At 39.9% G+C, this 20,452-nt stretch overlaps 1 protein-coding gene across 9 annotated transcripts in view; it reads right to left on the bottom strand.

Moving 5' to 3' along the window:
• FOXP2 (forkhead box P2) overlaps positions 1 to 18,480 on the bottom strand; it is a 565,307-nt gene extending 546,827 nt beyond the window's left edge. For 7 of the 9 annotated variants that reach the window (XM_045041043.1, XM_023240626.2, XM_045041055.1 and 4 more), the window contains exon 1: positions 18,350 to 18,480. The gene's annotated coding sequence lies outside the window, so the exon portion shown is untranslated. Of the gene's footprint in view, positions 1 to 17,073; positions 17,207 to 18,349 lie in introns of those variants that run through there. The other 2 variants (XM_045041045.1, XM_045041042.1) reach the window with 2 other exon arrangements.
• Between the last annotated feature and the right edge of the window lie 1,972 nt (positions 18,481 to 20,452).

Genomic DNA, 20,452 nt, shown 5'->3' with positions numbered 1-20,452 from the left:
CGGAAGCAACTTACACACAACTTGACCAACATCCCAGGCTTTAAATGGTACCCAACACAACTACTTCTACCTATATTTTTCTCTCTCTCTCTTACTCTCTCTCTTCCCCGCCCCCCCCCAAACTTCTTTGTCTCTGTCTTTAGAGGAAGTTAATAGTATTCTCTCCTTCCTACAATTTGTTTTCCGGATGTGACATTGTAGTTTTGTTTTCAGATGAGTAATAGTAATTCAAAATGCTCACTGGATCAAGAAAAATACCAGAAGTAAAACTCTTCATTAGATCTTTAGAGATTATTAATGTACTCTCATAGGAATAGTTATATATTTTATATTCTAAGTCACAATTTTATTTCTGATGACCAGTAGAGTTTGGGTTTCATTTCGATTCCCTATATTCCCCCCCAAAATGCTTTAGAAATGCCATATAATATTTTACTCCACTGTTTCCAAAAGCATGGTCTTCATACCACCTTATTTAAATCATGTACGGTATTTTCTAAAAATGCAGACTCCTAACCCCAACCCCTCTCCAGACTACTGAGTCAGAGTAATTCATGTCAGACCTGCAAATAAGCATTTTAACAGCTTTCCCCAAATAATTCTTATAACCAGCAAAATTATCTCAAACGAATGTTTCACTTATACATTTATACATCCGCAACAGCTTCATCTAAAACATTTTATAAACTTACCACGTGCAAACATATTAGATCTCTATTTGAATAAATGTTTCTAACTTCTGGCAGTAAAGACAATTTCCTCAACTAATAATGTACTTAGCTTGGTGTGTCCTACTTTACCTACGTACTTTCCAGAGGAGCATTCAACTGCCACATTCAAAAACACTCTAAACTTACTTTAACTTTTACCACCACTTACTGAAATTTAAATTAAGAACTAGTCAAAATGACTAAACGTTTTGTTGAAAATGGGATTAAAAGCCACAAATAAATACAGCTCTTTATTTACAGAAATAAAGGCTACAAATATACATATTAATAGTTTTTTAACTAAAGTTGTCTTAAATTTATATCAACTATGTCATCGAACAGTATTTTTTTCCTCCAGTTGTATTTCATCATTCGCAATTAACATTTTCAAAAAACATCAAAAGAACACCTCACTCTCTGAGGAAGACCAGAATAGTTCATTAGCGATGCATATCCCAGCAGCCCCCATACCTGGCTGCATTAGGTCCTTTTGCACTTTCCGTTTTTTTTTTTTTTTAGGTCACACAAATCCTGTAAGTAATGTAATGAAACCACAGGCTTGTCTGTATTTTCTCTTACAGCCAAGCCCTGGCTCATAAATATTTCACTTATTGTTGTCTTAACTCTAAAAGAGATTTGCCTGTATTTTTCTTGCTTTATTTGAAACCTCTCTCTTCTGAAAGTGATTCGGATGATGACTTTGGTAAAGCAGTACATTCTTTTCAAAAGGGCTCTCATTCAAGATGATGGCAACCACCTAGGCCAGCAAACCAAAAATTTTTAATACTCAGAAATATAACATTCGTATAATTCTGAACTAAAATATCTCACAAGGAAATACAGTATCATGAGGCAGAGGAATGTTCTCTATGCCTTAAAATGGTAAGAAAAGAGTTCACATAAGTACCTTTAGGTTACAGAAAACAAGGAGAATTCAAGATGAGGTCACAGGGAAATGTTAGGAGAAAAGGGTATTTTGAGTTAGGTGGGCATCAAAAATCACAAACTGCTTAGTCAAAACAGTGAACAGTGGAAACAAAAAAGGATTAAAATTCCAAGAAAAAAAATAAAGAAATGATGTTGTTCAATACACAACTCTTTCATATGATAAAGCAACAAATGTTACCTCAAATCAGGCCTCCTGTCAAAAAGAGAGATGTGTATTCTGAAGGAAAAAAAAAAAGATTCTGGCAGTCTACTAGCTACTGAGAGAGATTTGTGGACTTGCCCATAGCAAGGAAGAAAGAACATCAAGGAAAAGAACTATTCCTCATTCTTAGTCTTTTCATCCATCTTCTCATCTCCTCCAGCTGAAACTATGTAATCTACAAAGTTTACACCAAAAATAAGTACAGAAGCACTCCCCAAGACAGACTCTGCAAGATTAGCTTTAGTTAACTTAAAAAATACAAATAAAGAAATGCCAGAACACATAAGCAGAAAAACCTAGCTACAGGGTCACCATAAGTAAATATAGTAGGAAATCCTCTTTACGCAAAGACACAGGAGCAAACCTAGTTAAACAGTCATCTGACTGATGGAGGGCACTGATGTGACCAGTTTTCAAATTTGACACTCCAGCCAAAGACTTCACTCTACATCTGATCTGTAATCTAATCTACATCACTCTACATCTAACTGTATCCTCACGTTTGGTCTGCCCATATCCTCACTTACCAGTGTATAGAAAAGGTTCTGGTTGTGCCAAAGCTTTGTCTCAAACTAAAGTTGCCTCTACTAGTTGTGATTCTTCATGATTCATGACTCTTCTACCTGTCTCAGAACCTTCCTGACATCTTTGTTTTGCCCTGACCTCTGAAAAATGTGAAAGACATTCTTGGTTCACTACCTAGACCCTTTGATGACTCGGCTGGTCACTGTACTTTATTATCTAGATTTATACTGTGATACTAATAATGACAATATTGAGCACCTAATAAATTACTGACATACAAATAATTTCTTCTCTCTGAAGGCTTAAAAAGCAATGAGGAAAATTACTACTTTGACCTTAATAGCAATGAAAAGGGAAGAACTATCATGAAAGATCTTGTCACAGAACTCTTAGAAGTCCATGTCAATTTTAAGGTCATAATTCCAAGCCAGTGAATAAATGTGGCATGGATTTTTGTAACGGAAGTAAAAACGATAAGTCTATATTTATATGAATAACTGTGTTGTGTGTGTCTGTGTGTGTAGCAAAATATAGTCGATAGGCTAAATGTGACTCAGAGCCTGATTTTGGATAGTCTGTTAGGTAAGAATGGTTTTTACAGTTTCAAATGGTTGAATAAAAATCAAAAGAATATTTTGTGAAATATGAAAATGATATGAAATATGAAACATGAAAATGCAAACTTTAGTGTATATAAACAAACCTTACTGTCACACAGCCACATTCTTAGTTATTGTTCATAACAATATTGTTCAATATTGTTCATGTTGTTCATTGTATACTACAATGGCAGAGTTGAACGACTGCGGCAGAGACCTATGGCCCACTGAGCTTATATTTACTCTCTAGTCTTTTACAGAAAAAATTTGCCAGCTCCTCATATATATGACAGCTTGGCAAATAAGAAATGGCTTGGGATAAATATCTACTGAAATTATGAATTACTGAAAGTGCACTTATGGCCCTACAGTCAGCCTGAGAAGGCACTAAAAAGAGGAAAAAAAAATTAGAAAATAGCTAAAAAATCAGAGTTACACAGGCATTATTTGACCTCATAAGTAATATTACCATAGCAAGGAATGGTCCAGAAACATGACTCAATGCCTTAATAAATACTTGTAATGGGCTGAAGCAACCCCCTCCAAACCCTCAAAAAATCTAAGAACACTTCAAGATCTTATTTAGATACTGGAAAAAATGTTAAAGAAGACATGAGCCTACTGTCTGATGACCGTGGTATACTATCAGATAACTGAGATGAATCTTAGGTGGTTTTTACATTCTCCACCAAAAAGGAATGTGTTGAAACCTAAAATGGAAAATCAAATATGATTAATAAAGAATCAAAGCTCAGGAATTAATAAGAGAACAATGAGTCACTGTAAATAAGTTCATGTATACATGACCAACGGATTACAATCTCAGGGTATTAAAAAGTAAATGTTATAACAGAATGATAGCTGATAACCTTGAAAGAGTTACAAATAACAGGAGAGAGGACATAGCACCTAAGAGGGGCAAATACTGTTTTATTTTTTTAAGGTAAAAGGATTCTAGAAAATGAAGATCAGTGATCTTGACATTATTCCCCAACAAAACTAGAACAGGTTACTAAACAGATGGTTTGTGAGCACTTAAATTTTTTTTTAAAAAAACCTGCCATGGATTTGTTAAAAATAAGCCATGCCAAACCTTGTTTCCTTTTCTGACACGCTACTATATGAGTGAATCAAAGAAATGCATTAGCTGTATAATAGCTGGACCAAGAAAAATATAGAGAAAAGTCTCTCATGGCCAACTTGGGGTAAGTCCACTTACTATTTGTGTAACTTTGGGGGAATTTCTTAATATCTGGGATAAGAGGCAAATTTCATGGGTCTCTGAAGTGTCTGCATGTTTTGTGAGCAAAGGCACTGGCAGTTTTTGTTCTGGACTGTCTTTCCACAAATGTTTGTATAGCAAATAGCCTTTGAAGACAGAAATAGTATCTCCCTATGGAACAAAAGAAAAGTTTACTTACAGCCCATTATAAAAGATCTGGGTTCCTAAACTTGGCATTCCTCATGGGTGATACAACTCACCAAGTGTGCAGCATGAATCTGAGCCACTCTACAGAACTCCTGTGGGACGGAGTGGGGCAGGGGGACAAAGAACCAAAACAAAAAACAAAAAAACTCACACTGCTGACTGTACCAGAGGTAATAAAGCTCTGTCTCTGACCCCAAAGTTGTGTGTCTTCCACAAGCATCTATAAAGCACTGGCTGGCTAATTTGTTAACCTGCAAATAGAATAAAATTTCATATCCTCCACAACTCAGCTTTGCCATTTGTAAAATGGGAAAATAACAGTACCTCCTTATAGAGGTATCATGAAGATTAAATGAATTAATGCATACAAACTGATTAGAGAATGCTTATTGAAACTAACTGCTCAAAGAATGCTAGCCATTATTATGATTAATTTCAAATGTATATAGGTGGGTAAATAACCACATCCAAAGGATCAATGATAAGTGAAAGACTCCACGTTCACTAACTTTAGTAAAGGTTCCATTCTTAACCCTGTTCTGCTCAATATTTTTATAAATAATTGAATAGAACTATAAAATGTATTAATCAAGATTATGGATGACACAATTGCTAACAAAGATAATAGAAGCAGGAATTTTTTTTTAGATCCTGACATGTTGAATAACTGAACTATAAAAGAAGAATTTAAAGGGTGCCTGGGTGGCTCAGTCCATTGAGCGTCCAACTCTTGATTTCCACTCAGGTCATGATTCTAGGGTCATAGAATCGAGCCCCGCATCAGGCTCCATGTGCAGCCTGCTTAAGATTCTCTCTCTCTCTCTCTCTCTCTCTCTCTCTCTCTCTCTCTCTCCACCCTCCCCCCACCCCGCCCTTCTCCCCTACTTGTGCTCTTCCTCTCTCCAAAAGAAAGAAAGAAAGAAAGAAACAAAGAAAGAAACAAAAAAACAAAGAAAGAAACAAAGAAACAAAGAAAGAAACAAAGAAACAAAGAATTTAAAAGCCATATAAATCCTATTTTTAAAATAAACTCTTCAAATTGTATATTCATGCAACTTATCTAAAATTAATTTAAAATTTAGTAAAAATGTAACATGACTAAAAAAATGAATCGCTATTAGATTGAAGGAAAAAAATGGAGACAAATTTTCACTGTGTTCTATGTTGGTCAGGCAACACTCTTGGTTTGGTATTTAGCTCTGGGTACATTTTAAAGGAAAACTTTGGCAAACGGAAGCATACTCAGAGGAGAGTTATCAGAACTGTGAGGAATGAAATACATCCAAATATTATATAAGGTATAAGAGAAGAAACTTGACTTCTTTAGCCTAAGAAAGGAAAGATTTATTAGAAATGAAAACTTTCAGACATCTACAAAGTTATCAACGTGAAATACTCTGTGCAAATCCAAAGGGTAGAGCTGGAAACAATGGCTAACTGATCCCAATTCAACGTAAGGAAGAACTTTTTAACAATTAAAGTTTTTCAAATCTTGGATGTAAAGATAACAAACTTTTCATTCGTGGAAGTTTTTGAAAGCCACTTGCCAGGTTTATGGCCTTGGGGACTACCTCCTTCACATTCAGAAGTCTTTTCACTGCTCACTTCTTGTCTGAAAAAAAGCCATTGCACAGGAAGTTACTCCAGGCTTCTTGTCTATTTTCACTCCTGTCTTTCACTCCCTGGTTTCTGTTCCATTTCAGCCCAGCTAGCCCCTTCAAACTGACAATTTGTTCTTAGCACCCAACCTGCCTCTCTGATTTACCTCTTTGATTGTTCCCTTTCCATACACTACAGGCCATTGGCATTTGACAGAGGCTCCTGGAGAGTAAACCCTAGCCCCGTCTCCCATCTGACTTGGAAGGGAGAATGGAAAATGAATTTCATGATCTGAAAGGATCTTTTTATTTCTAGGATTCTTAGATTCTTCTTACTTCTTTTGCCATTTGCATAAATTGGTGGATGATCAGTAACTGAGGAATAAACAAGGGAATGAATAAATGACAAAACATTATGAAACAACTGATGACAAACTTCTTTCTTCTTTAAGAACTAGCTACCTGAATGGATCTTAGATCTTCCAATCAAATGGATGACAAGGAGTGAAAAGACATGACCAGTGAACTCCTATGGAAACAAGGAAAGCAAGTTTGAAAGCAAGAGAGACTGGGGGTGGGAGCAGGAATGAGGGAAGAGAACTATGGTGAAGACCCCAAAATTAATTTTTAGAAATGACCTCCCAGTAAAGTCTCTTACTTATAAGCCATGCCAACTTATAAGGCAAAATAAAATCTGAGGCTATATAAAAATGTAATTAAAAAAATAAATAAAAATATATTTGAATGAAAAAAGAGAATTCTAAACTCAGAAAAAATTATGACAGGAACAAGCAACTGCATTATTGCAAAGGCAAACATGATACACCACAACAATATAAATGAATCTCATATGCATTATTCATTTGCATCACTATATGCAAGACCAAGGTATTATATGTGCATATATGCATTATGCATACAATTAAAGTGAAAAAAGCCTAACTCAAAGGCTACACACTGTATGATTCTATTTGTAAGATAGACTTGAATGTGGTATATGTATACAATGGAATATTATTCAGCCATAGGAGAGGAGGGTATCTTGCCACTTGTGACAGCATGGGTGGACCCTGAGCACATTATGCTAAGTGAGATAAGTCAAAGACAAGTACTGATTCTTACATACAATCTGAAAAAGCCACACTTATAAAACACCAACTAAAATGGTGGTTACTCTGGGATGGGGTGTTAGGGATTAAGATTAATGTCACTTAAGGGTACAAACTTGCAACTTACTTATAAACAAGTCATAGAGATCTACTGTATATGGGATATAGACAACAATGTGGCACTACAGTTATGTAATGTGATAAGTGTCACTACAATGGCAATCATGTTATGATATATAAACACATCAAAGTAACACACTAGACACCATAAATTTATACAGTGTAAAATTTGCCTTAAAAAAAAAAAAAAGCAGACTTGAGAGAACAAAACTATAGGGACAGAAAACAGATCAATGGTTACCAGGGCCTAGAAGATGAGGAAAAAAGGCTGACTAAAAACCATATGGAAAAATTCTGTAACATGATTTTGTTAAAATATACAGAACTTTACACTAAAAAGGGGTTAATTTTGTCATACGTAAATTATCTTTGATTAAAAATAGAAAGAAACTAAAGAGCTTAAAATAATTTTATAAAGATAAATAATTAAAATAGTGTGTCATTAATAAGACACAATAAAAGGAGAAAAAATTACCAGAATCATTTCTACAGTATGATAACCAATATCTTATTATTTTTTTTAAATTTTATTTTATTAATTTGAGAAAGAAAGAGAGAGCGAGCACACAAGTGGGGGAAGGGCAGAGAGAGAGACGGAGAGAGAGAATCCCGAGCAGGCTCTGCACTATCAGCACAGAACCCAATGCGGGGCTCAAACCCACCAACAATGAGATCGTGACCTGAGCCGAAATCAAGAGTTGGACATTCAGCCAACTGAGCCATGCAGGTGTCCCACCAATACTTTATTTTTAGAGTGAAATGTCAAATGTATAGCCAAATAGGTTTTTAAAAACAATCAAATACATTTTTTACTTCCAATGAAGAGTTCACATGTAAAAATAAAATTATTCATCCACATTCCATCTCTTAAACATACTCTCATAAGAAACATAATCCTAGAAATAAGAAAATAAACATTAAATATTTTTGTTAGTTATGTATTCATAGCTTGTTACCATATATTCTCTTTCATTGTACATCTGCACTTAAAATTTGATCTCATATAGTCAGAAAAACAAGTTGTCTCTCAAAATAAAAACAAAACTTGTAACAACAATGTTCCTTTTAATACAGTAATATGAGTAAGCATGTACTTAGTCATATTTTAGAATCTGGCACTGTTGCAGCCTAGTGGAAACAACATATTTTCACGATACAATCAGAAGGATACCAAAGAGAATAGATTTGTAAAATCAAATACCAATAGACATAACAAACGACATTGCCTTTCTTCTGTTTGTGGAACGGTAGGAGCAACAGACAGGTAGGGCGTGGGATAGTTTGACATTCTTAAAAATTACAAAACAGCAAAGAATTAGAACTTCACTTAAAAGCATACTTTCCCAGAAAGAAAGAAATATTACAAATTGATCAAAATTATAGATTTAAAATTGTGGTATATGGGACAACACAAAGTCAAGCCGTCCAATGAATTATATTTTTAGTTACAGGAATATGCATTCTCAGTAACATATGACAAGGTAAAATTGAAATGGGAACGTCTGCAAGCTTACATCACAGCTAAAACCTACCACAATTTATAATCCTTTACATTCGGAGAAGAATGCTTTGTTGCTGTTCTCCTTGTTCGTCTGCATAAAGACAAACCTTGATCGCCACAAGAAAAGCAGCCAGAATAAAGAAAGGGACCACACTTTGCATTGGATGGCACACTCCACGGGGTGTGTATAGTTGATATGATGTATGTGCTGCACAACTGGGGGATGGGGCAGCAAAGCAATAGAGGAATGATCTAGATGAGGCTCTAAAAACTTTTTAGCAGTGCCCAGGAGAAGAAGAAAGACGCCTCAAGAGATTTGGGGCAAAACTTCCTATGTGGCACACTGTATAAAACCGTGTCACTCCCTTTAAGCCAAACTACAGCAAAGACATGTAGTATTCCTACAGCTGGGAGTTGTGTTTCCTTTAATGCCGCACAATGCATAGGCTGGACCATGTGGCAGCCCGACATTTTATGTGGGTTCTAAAAATGTATGTCTGTGTGTGTGAAGTCCATCAAAAAGGGGAGCTCTAATTTTAAAAGACAAAGTTTATCAAACAGCTTATCCAACTCCACATCTTATTTCTGGACTGGTGACACTTCGAGCTAAATATATGAATGAGCACAGGACCAGGCAAAATTGTGAAGAAATTAATATTGGGGAAAGTTAATGACGCACCTCAGGGGAGAGAACGCCAGGTGGTTATTTATTCTTCTTAGCCCAAGCATGATCACCCTCACATGCACTCTCCCTTCTCTGAAGTGTGAGCTTTCTGGTTAAACAAGAGGAGGCTCCATTCCTGACGGAGATGGGGGGAAGCGGTGTGAAAATGCCCAATGCGCTACAATAGTAGAAAAAATTACTCTTAAATTTTAACTGAGCTCCCCTGAGCTTCATAAGCAAAGTTACGTGTGGTAATTGTTGTTAGTTTTAATTAGTTTTAATTGTTTTTATTTTAGGAAGTGGTCGTTTTCTTCCATTCATTTCTTATGTGTGTGTTTATGGTAGTAAGGACAAATTCATAGCTTCAATTTTGAAGCTTCAAATTTGATTCATAGCTTCATATTTGATTCTACATATTTCAAAAAAGATTTGAGTTGAAAGTAACCTAAAAACCAATTCATGCTCCTTTTCATTTTGGAGGAACTAACCCACCCACCATCACACAACAGTTACAGACCGACCAAGTTCCAGAATGCAGGTCTCCTGGCACTTACCATGGAACTCTGCATAGTAAACCAAGCATCTATGTTACTAGCTGTGGTAATAATTATACTTTCCAGAAGGATCTATCTTCATTCGCATTCTAAAATGCATTATTACTAAAGAAGTACTTTAATATAAAATTTCCTTCTCAAGACAAGGAAAGGATTGGAACTTGGAGTAGCCAAATGGCAGCATGGAGGGCAGTGGGTGTGTAAGGAGCAGGAGAGGAGGAGAAGTTATTAATTTTTTTTAACGGGAAACTGGGGTAATTATGTAACAAAAACCCACTTTGCCTTGCTTCACAGTTTTCCGAGGGCTACATATTCACTGATGGTATAATAAAATATCAGAATGATGTTGAAAGATTTCATAATTCAGTCTGCAGGAAGGAAGAGAGAAAAAGAAAAATGAGAAGAGGCAAAGAGGACCTCCTCCTTTAACATCAATACAAAAGATGATAAATGCGTTTCTCTATTCTCAAGGTATTTCAAATAAAATTCCTGAACGAGTTACTGCATATTCCAAATATGGACATAATATGTGGGAAGGAGATCTATAGAGCATTAGGTTTGGAAGAAAAAAATCAATGGGGATTCTGGAGTATACTTGTGAGGAGCATTGGGGGCTGAATGGAAGTATTGGCTATAGTGATACAGTACACCTGAAACTAGTACTATACTGTATGTTAACTAAGTGGAATTTAAATAAAAACTTAAAAAGCAAAAGAATCTGTAAATATGTACGATGTTTTATGGAGAGCTGTATCACTTATTCATACCTTAGTTACAGATGTCCAAAAGCAATTTGGGCAAGGTCAAGAGTGAGATTTTAAATTTGGAGAGATGGGCCTTCCAAAACTCATAAGTACTCAATCTGCTCTGTTTGAGTGTAGATGCTGAAAGAATGAGGCAAAAGAGAAGTTGTAAACTTATGGTGTGTGTGCCAACACAGAGAGGAAAGCCATCTAAATCTAAAGGTTTTCAGAAGAGACCTTGGCTTAACCCATTTCCTCCTATTCTTCCCCACAGACAATCTCAGAAATACTTGGTATGCCAATGTTGTGTTCATAATGTAGCCATTAGAAATATCTATAGACATTATTTATATTATTCATATTAAGATGTGATTATGAAATATATGATGAAACGTCATTTGGACTGTCCTAAGTATTATTACATGGAAGCACTCAACTATTGAGCATTTGTTGTTGCCCAGAAAGAAAAACATCCATTCACACCTTTCAAAAGCTAAGTATACTATTGTTTCTCAGATCAGAATAAAATAGAGATAGAAAATATTGAACTTGAAGTGTATTCACCTGAGAGGGGAGCCATGTCTTGGTCAATACAGTAGTGAACATGGTATACCAAATGTGACATGGTATAAAATAAGTGAAAAGGAAAAAGGAAGGTGAAAAGCAATTGCAGCTACACAAAAAGTGAGTTAATGATATAGTCAGAAGTAATTTCTTGGCCCTCTGACAACTCATCCATTCTTTCATTCAATATTTAGTTTTATAGCTGCAACCTAGTGCCAAGCACTGTTCTACGCATTGGATTAGAACGGTGAACGCACAAAATCCTTGGCTCCCTGCAATACACTTTCTCATCAGGAAAACGTGATAAATAAACAACGTTTTTAAATGTCAGCTGATGATGGTTCTGTGGGGAAAATTAATGTTGGGTAAAGGTGACAACGCATGATCAATGAGTATTTGTTATTTTATATACGACAGTCAGAGAAGGCTTCTCTAAAAAGGGTATGTTTGAGCAGAGACATGAAACCCATGAAGATATCTGAGTGTAGAGCATTTCAGACAGAGAACACAGAAAAAAATCTGTGGTGGGAATCAGCTTATCTTGTTTTGAGAAATATCAAGGAAGCCGGTATGTCTAGAGTTGACTGAATAAGAGGAAAATGTTAGGAAAGAATGTCAGATAGGTAACAGGGGTCAAATAACATGGACTTATGTAAGGTCTTTGTCTTTTATTCTCAGGGACATAAGCTATTGGACGGTTTATAGAAAAGAGTGACATAATCACATATTTTTAAAAGATCACTCTGCTGTGTGGAGAACGGACTGTGTTGCCTAGAGAGAGAAGGGAGATAAATAAATAGCTACTGCCAACAACTCAGGTAGGAGATGATGGTCTACCTGATCAGATTGGTACCAGTGGTGGTACTAACTAGATGTATAAAACGAGCTTGGGGGATGAGGGGAGGCACTTACCTAAACTAAAGGCAGACTCAGAAAGGGGGGGGGGGGATGACAAAAAAGGAAGTGAAGAGTTAGCTACAGGCATACAGATATAGATCAACTAAATCCTGGAACATAACTTTGGGTGAAGTAATGGTGAGGAATAGTCCTTAAAGATGTTGGGGATCTTTTTTTTTTTTAAATGAGATGATTTTATGACAGTCTACATATGCTAAGATGTTAAGCTATTTGGATTAGTGTACTATAAGTTTCTCCTCGCTATCTGCCAGTGAGAAATTTTATAAATGCTTTCTCTGAAATATGTCTACCGCTGATTTTTTTCTTACCCCCTAAAATTCACTTTAAGAAAGTTTGTTTTTTCTTAAACTGAGATAAAGTTGTAAAATGATGGCTGTAGCTGTGTATGTCTACCAAAATGATACAAAACTAAAATAATACAAAAAACTTTGACAGAAAATGCCATTATAAAAGTTAAGAAAGAAATGAATACCAGAAAAACTTTACACTATTTCTAGTAGTATGCTTTATTTGAGGAACTCAAAGTAAATTTCCTTAACTTCCTTTAAAAAAAAAAAGTGTAACATTCTCATGGCATAAATCTTTTAGGCTTATGTTAGATAGATCTTTAAAAAGAAACACTAAAAACTTAAATAAATTTTAAATCAACATTATCCTCCACATAGTATATTTTAAGCCTTCCAAGATAGAAATCAAGAGAAATTAAGCAACATTAATAAACTAAAACTGCTGAGAGCTTTTAAACCCCTGGGGATTCATTTGCTTCACAGCCATATACTTTTACAACATTTAAATTTTATTTGCCTTTGCTAATAAAAATAATTTGCCACAGAGACAGGAATGAAGACATATTTATCAATATAATGGGAAGGTATATTCTAGAAGTCCTTGGTGGATTGAAGGAAGAGGGAGGTATACAACTGAATGGGAAACAGACTTATATTGGTAGAGTATAGGTCCAAGAACACATATTTCAAATATCAAGGAATTTAAAAGGCTTAGATCCTGGCCCTTCGTAGATAATTTACAGAGAAAATGCATTTTAAATAAAATTTTAGATAAAATTATATAAGCAAGTGTAATTTAGAATTTCAGTTGTTCATAGAAAGCAAGCTGACAGGTGAAGAAATACGGTAAGGAGTAAGCAAAGTTAATAATTACAAAATGAAAAAGTATTAGGGTTCAAAGTGAAACAGGGGTGATACCATTATAGCTCATTTTTGAGCCATGATACTCTTAATTTAGCTGCCTGGCAAAAACCTGTATAGATAAACACAAATTCCTAGTCACTCCAATTACAAAGTTAACATTATTCTCCTAAGAATTAGGCCAATTCTTAACAATGCCATATTTGAGAAAACGGCGAACTGCTGAAGCATCTATTTAGAGAAAAAAAAGTTTTAGAAAATACTGAAAATAAGTCACCACATATATATAGGTTTACTTTCCATTTTAATATGAATAGTGTTGGAACATTATGAATCTAAATCTTCTTTAAGGACCTCTCTCCAGTACCTCAATGTTCTAACACTAACCTCTTAATTAGTCACAATATTTCTTTATATTTCACCAACGTTATTCCCTTTTTTGTTTTGTCTAGAAATTTGGGGGAGGGGGATGGATAAATACACTGAGCAGAGCAAAAGAATATATACAAAAATACATCAGAGGTAATGACAAGACAAAAGTAAATCAGCAAGTGGAAGTAAATGCCCATTTATTTTAATACGTAAGAATACCTACAAGGAAAGAATATTCTACAGGAAAAAAATATTCTACCATATGAGTATTTATGTAATTCAATAGTAATGAATTTTCACATAAACAATGTGGGACTTAAAAAAAAAGTAATGGTACTTTTAGACAACTCCCCAAACTATACCTAGTTAGGGTGCTGAAAAACACAATAATGGGGTCCACCTGGAAGTTCTGAAAAACAAATGAAGATGCTAAACTTCTGGAACAACTCCATAAAAAAATCAATGAAAATGACTCAAGCCACATGGGGGAAAAAAAAAAAAAGACCTAAGAACTTAAAGTACTTTATACAGACTATGGAAGTTATAGGACTGGAAACCAAGTATATTAAGAAATACACAGTTGGATCTAGGAAAATATTTATGTCATCTAAAGAAAAAATAGAACTAAACTATGGCATATAACATTTGAATTAGGCACTAGATTATCTGTGGATCATAAATACTGGAGTACGTTTAAGGCAAGTTGTAAGCACCTGTATTGCTTTTTCAGACCCTTAAGAAAATAAGCAGTTATCATTTTGGATTGGGTCTGATCAAGTTTGTTAGAACTCCACGAATTAGGGGGTATATAAGTAAGGTTACTTTGAAAAGTCTATGTAAACCTTAAGCTCTCACTGGGCCTAATTTAAGAAACAGGCTTTCTTTATTTAAAGGGCAGTGTGAATCTGGGCACTGGTTAGAACATTTTGGATCCATTCATTTATCACTAAGAGTACTCCCATCTACCACAAAGTTAAAGGGGCAAAAAAAAACCAGTGTGAGTGTGCCAAGAATTAGTATTCAGTAATTGCAATGAAATTGTTATTATTTCTGAATTCAGTGGTGGTTTGCAATTTTGTCTAGCAACAATGATGTCAAGAGAACTTCTCAGTGACATTCTCTTACAAGTCAATGGCTTCTTTCTGATTTAATTTAGAGAGGTAGAAAATACGTGACCACTTCCATCATTCAGTTTTCTATCAGTATTACAACTAATAGCTGATCTAACATGAGACTATCAACACAGAAATAGACAAGGGTGATGAGGCACAGCCAGCTATAAATCCTTAAAAATATCACAAATAATATGCCCTTTATGTAATTGAGTTCTGTATCCCTCACATTTTCTCTTGAAATAAAAATGTCTGGTAAATTTGTCTGGCTATGTTCATTATACTGTTATATGCCCTATGAGTCTCAGTCAAACCATGAAGATATTTTCACATATTTAAATATACTTTCATAAAGTATAATTCTAATAGCTCTACAAAGAGAATTGGTTTGTGTTTTTAAATGTTTGCTTGTACAAAAGGAATAGAACTTCTCATTAAAAGTTATCTGTAAATTTAATGTTCACCTTTTTTCCTATTTTTACAGTGTGCCACATACAACAATTTCCCCCTATTTAGGTTTCTAGAATATTACAAGGATTTATTTTATTTGTAAAAGCAAAACCACTGTACTATCACCAGTGCAAATAAATAAAACTTCAATGACAGTTTACTTAGATACAACCATTAATAAATCTAGTCATGTCATAATGTGATTAAAGGTCTCTTTCCACTCCAGAGTATGAACTCTATGAAAACAATATTCCATTCTAGAATGTCCATCACTCTAAATCTCAAAATGCAAGTTGAGGAATTTTGAAAAACAGTTAAGAATAGTTCATAATTGTTATTCGTATATAATTTCTTTTGATTATTCTATATCCACTGTAGTGCAATTGTAACATTTTAGTTATCTGTATATAAAAAGAAAGCATGTACTGCACTCCTTAAATTGAATTATAAAGAAAATACTCTTAAAAATTCTTGCATTCTTGTACTGAAACGTGAACTTTTGGATGATCTTTTAAAATGGAGTGTCCTCCCTCACTTACCTACAGTGATGTATCATCAGGTTTCCAGTCTCCTCTTTAAAAGTTAGTAACTCAATCACAATTAAACACTTATTCCACTCAGTTTTGGGTAACAATGAAATAGTGGGGTTCTTAAGGAAGTACTGAATTGAACAAGGACTGAACCTGGGTCTCCTTAAGTAACAAAACTGGGAGGATGGGAGAGGGGAAGGAAAGAAGGAAAGAAAAAATGACTTTTAAAAAGCTTCTAAACTAAAATGAAATCTTAGGACCCTAATGATCATCACATACATAACTTTATGCCCACTTTATTAATGGTATACACAAATAAATCCAAACTGTAAATTAATTAACAGTATTAAACAAACACTACATTTTAAAATTCCAGTACACCGAGAACATACTTATCCATAACTCATAGTGACAGAAAAGATAAACAGGCCCCTTGACAACATAAAACATTTCCCAAGGTACCGCACGATGCAAGATTGAAGAGGAGAGTGTCTAAAAGCTCATCTTGGCTTCAGTGTTGACCTGTGACATAGACTTGCTATTAAACACACCCCTCCTGTCTCCGCGGCTGCCTAACCAAACTATTTGAGTTAGGAGAGCATGCAAAGAGGTGCCTTCCAGGCAAACTTTTGTTTTCTAAAAGTTAATCTCTCCAAATACTTCCAGTTGGAAAACGTCCCACTTCAGCTACTTGACACCAGGGCGTCAGTTTCTCCCCTCGGCTTACCTGCTACTACTTAATTATTCTTCCAAATAGACTCTGGGCATGTTGCGGAGGTAGCTCTTTAAGCACTTCTGAATCCATGATGACTATATATGTACACATCTTACACACTCCCACAGGTCTCTCACACCCTTTTTCCCTCCGGCCAGTCCTCAGCACTCACCCAGGCCACGTCCGGAATGCCAGCCCACCTGGGAGCAAACAGTACTCGAGGAATAATCCTCAAGACCAAGAAACTGACTGGACTGCAACATGTGGTGAGAGAAAATGGGGGGGGGGGAGGGGGGATAAGCATTACAGATAGCAGCTGTCCATTAAGTGGTTTAAATCTGTTGGTTTAAAAAGCCGAATAAACAAATACACAGATGGGGTCTCGTTCCTTGGGGATTCCGGAGTCTGAGGAGCCAGTGTCCAGTTCGGCCTCCCTGGAGTCGTCCCTATGCAAAACTTGCACCGGTTGCGCTCTCAAAAGCCCCAGGCTCGCACGTGTCTTTACCCTCTGGTCCCTCCTAATCGGTGTCACCCCACGCGCCAGGTGCCCTGAGAGACTTACCTAAGAGATCTCAGAGTCTGAGGATAGTAGGGCAACTTCTCCTCCCTGCTCTAGACGGGCCCAAACGCCCTCAACAAGCGAGGGTCCACAACGACGCTCGCCCAGAGGTCGGGGTGTCGGGGCGCGTCCTGGCCTGCAGGGCGGGGAGACGCGCGCGGGAGGCACGCGGGCGGCGCGCCCGGCCACCCAGTGGGTCCTGCCGTGCAGCCGCCGCCGCACGTGAGCCGCGGCGAGCGCGAAGGGCCGTCGGGACACGAGCTCTGCCCGGGTTAAAGCCAACCCCCAGCTACCGACTGCCCTCCGCTCGCCAGGGGCCTCCACCGACTTACAGGTAAAAGCCAAGCGAGAAGCCCTCCCTTTCTCCGCAAGGTGCCCGCGCCCCTCCCACATTCCCTCCCTAAAGAACCGGGAGGCGCGAGTTCACCCTAAACCTACGCCCAGAGTGAGGAGACCTTTCCAAAGCAGAGTAAAAGTAAGACTAGGACGGATCCCGGGTGAAGCGGGTCGTGCTGTGGACAGGGGAAAGAGCGTGATGGGGGCAGCAGTCAAGATGCACCATTATCCCGAAGCATCACTAGGGGCCAGGAGTTTCTTTACTGGAGAAACAGTTGTGTCCCCTCTCCGCCTCTAGTTCCCAGAAAAGTACTTCTTAAATGAACGCTGAAGCGCCTAACTTAGAGACGGACGAGCAGCATGCACTTGCCCAATTGAGTAAATAAAGGTCAGCAGTTGGATCAATAGTGTGCTTCCAACCGCCAGATGTTTTTACTGTTGTTTCTCCTCCCAGGGGGAAGGGGGGAAGGGAGGGGAAGGAAGAGACAACAAACAATAAAAATAAAAGAGTAAACAAACACACATCTGGTGTTTCGACACACATTTTCCTCCAGCCGCGGTCTCTCTGGACGAGGCAAAATTTTGCATATTCAAAACTAAAAATTAAACGTGAGCCAAAGGCAATCTCCCCTCTGTCGATTCTCCCTTCCCCCATCACAATGCAAAATGAAAAGGAACAACAAGTGGTGATGTTAGGTCCGGAAGGCGACCCCGACGCGGAGCCGAAATTTGACACATGTCACACCCGCCCCGCCGCACCAAGCGCAGCGGCTGGGGCTAAACTTTGCCGCCGCCGCCGCCGCCGCCGCCGCCGCCGCCGCCGCCGCCGCCGCCGGAGGAGCGCGCAGCAGAGTAAAGTCGCAGCCCGGCCCGGCGTGGAGGTGGCTGGGACGGGGTGGGGTGCGGAGGTGCAGCGCGCCAGAGTGAGGGCGAAGAAACTTACCGCGACCTGGGACGCCTGGGCAGCGTCCCGGGAGGTGGCACCCGCGGCGCCGAGGCAGAAGCCCCCAAACAACACACCCACGAGCGAGTCCCGGCAGCTGCTGCCACGAGTGGGGGGCGCGCCCTGGGGGGGGCCGGAGGAAGCCGCAGCCAGCAGACGCGGCCGCCGCATAAATAACCGGGACGGGCGCTCGCGGGCGGGCTGCGGGTGGCGCGGGGCTCGAGCCGGGGCGCAGCGGCCGCCGCGGAGCTGCACGCGCCGGCGTGTCTCGCGCTTTCTCGGAGGCTCGCGCTGTCTCGCGCTGCCGCTCCCCCCACCCGGATCTGTGTGTGTGTCTGTATGTGTGTCTATGTGTGTGAGTGTGCGCTGGCGGGCGCGCGCACCCGGGCGCGCGCGCGTGTTGTTGGCAATGCAAACTGTACACACACTGCGCGCGGAGCCGCCTCTCCTCCGAGGGGCGGGGTGGGGGAAGGGATGCCTCGGAGGATTCTGAAGTACTGCCGGGCCACTTGTTTGTTTTGTTTCACTTTGCGTTGTTATTGTTGGTTGTTGTTGTTGTTGGTCCCCAAAGTGGTTTGGAACCAGCCGGTTAGAATGCCTGTCGCCCCCATCTACCTATCTCCCCCGGACCCCCAACTTCTTTAAAGGAGGGGGGAAAGCGGAGCAGAATATTGTTCGGCTTTGCAGTGGAGCCTCCTGGCTGACGTCAGGTCCACCTGCTATGTAAACAACTCGCTGGAGAACTTGTTTGTTCTGCGCCAGATCTTCCCCCACCCCCACCCTTCTCCCCACCTCCTGCTCCGCCTCCTCCCGCTCGGCCCAGACGGCGCGTCGAGGAAGGGGGTGGGGAGGGAGGAGAGAACAAAACCGTATGCTGTATTGGCAAAGCCGAGTTGTGTCTGCTGCTTCTTGGCAGTCCCCAAAGTACGTCCTCTCAGCAGACGGAGCTGCTGGCAAATGAAACAGGGGATTCCACGTGAAGTGCAGAAAGCCTCGAAGGGATCCAAAGCCCTCGGTGGCAGGGAGTTAAAAGTGCATGGTAGTGAGACAGGGAGACCCAAGCGTGCGTTAAAATGCTGATTGGCCTTTCTTTTCACGGTGTGCGCCTCCGCGGCCTGGGCTGGAGAGAGGCCGAGTGTCTTTCTCACTCTTCATTGTTGTCGTGGCTCCTGTCTCACTTGGGCCCAGGAGTTCTTGGGCTTCCTCGTGGTGGCTCCGTCCGGGTCACCGGCGTGGGGCTGGGCGGCGGGCCGGCCGGGGCGGAGCTTGAAAGGAAGGGGCCGCCGACCTGGGACTTTTAGGGTTTGAGGCTTTCGAGACGGGCCCTATCAGTGACTGAGGGTTGCCAAAGTACCCGGAATGAAAGGAGAGAAGAAACTGCCACAGCCCGCTCCGCGCGCACTTCAAAGCCAAGGCGCCGGCGCGGGGGATGCGCGGGCCCAGCTTCCACAGCACCCGGGTCCCAGCTCCCGTCCGTGGAGCACGACCCAGCCAGCTGGCCCACGCGGGACCAAGGGGATGACGAGGGAGAGACCGAGGGAGGACCAGACAGGCCTGGATGGGACGCGGGACCCGACTGGGGGATTCCTCCGTGTAGTCTCTTCCCCAAGCCCGCTCCCGGCAGGCGGTGCCTCCCCTCCGTCTCTCGCCAGTCGCTCCGCTGCCCGCTGGCTGCACGACCCTCCACCCGCCGCCTTCTCGGCGAGCTGCCGCCTGAGCCCGCCGCTCAGCTGACAATCAGTGGCAAAGCGTGGCGTTCCGAAAGGCGCTGAAACTTTCTTCCAAATAGCTGCAGCCGAGAGGCCATTGCGAATTAGAGCCTGGCCCCCGGCTTCTTCCCGGCCAACTTTAACATCTCCGGTGGCAGAAAGGGGGGAGGGTGGCTGGGGAGACGGGCGAGCAGCACTAAACTTCTGCCTTTGAGTCTTTCTTTTCCTCAAAGAGCAGCGCGCCCTTTCTCTAAAGGGCAGACGCGAGCTCACACACACACACACACACACTTGGCACCAACTCTTCCCTTCAGAACCCGCAGTTCTCCCGGGGAGGAAGCAGCCCTGGCACCCACATCTGTAAACACACCGTCAGCTTTTCTAGTGAAACCAA

The sequence above is a fragment of the Felis catus genome, chromosome A2 (assembly GCF_018350175.1).
Source record: "Felis catus isolate Fca126 chromosome A2, F.catus_Fca126_mat1.0, whole genome shotgun sequence".
Taxonomy (NCBI): Eukaryota; Metazoa; Chordata; class Mammalia; order Carnivora; family Felidae; genus Felis; species Felis catus.
This window is presented reverse-complemented; position numbering and strand designations above follow the sequence as displayed.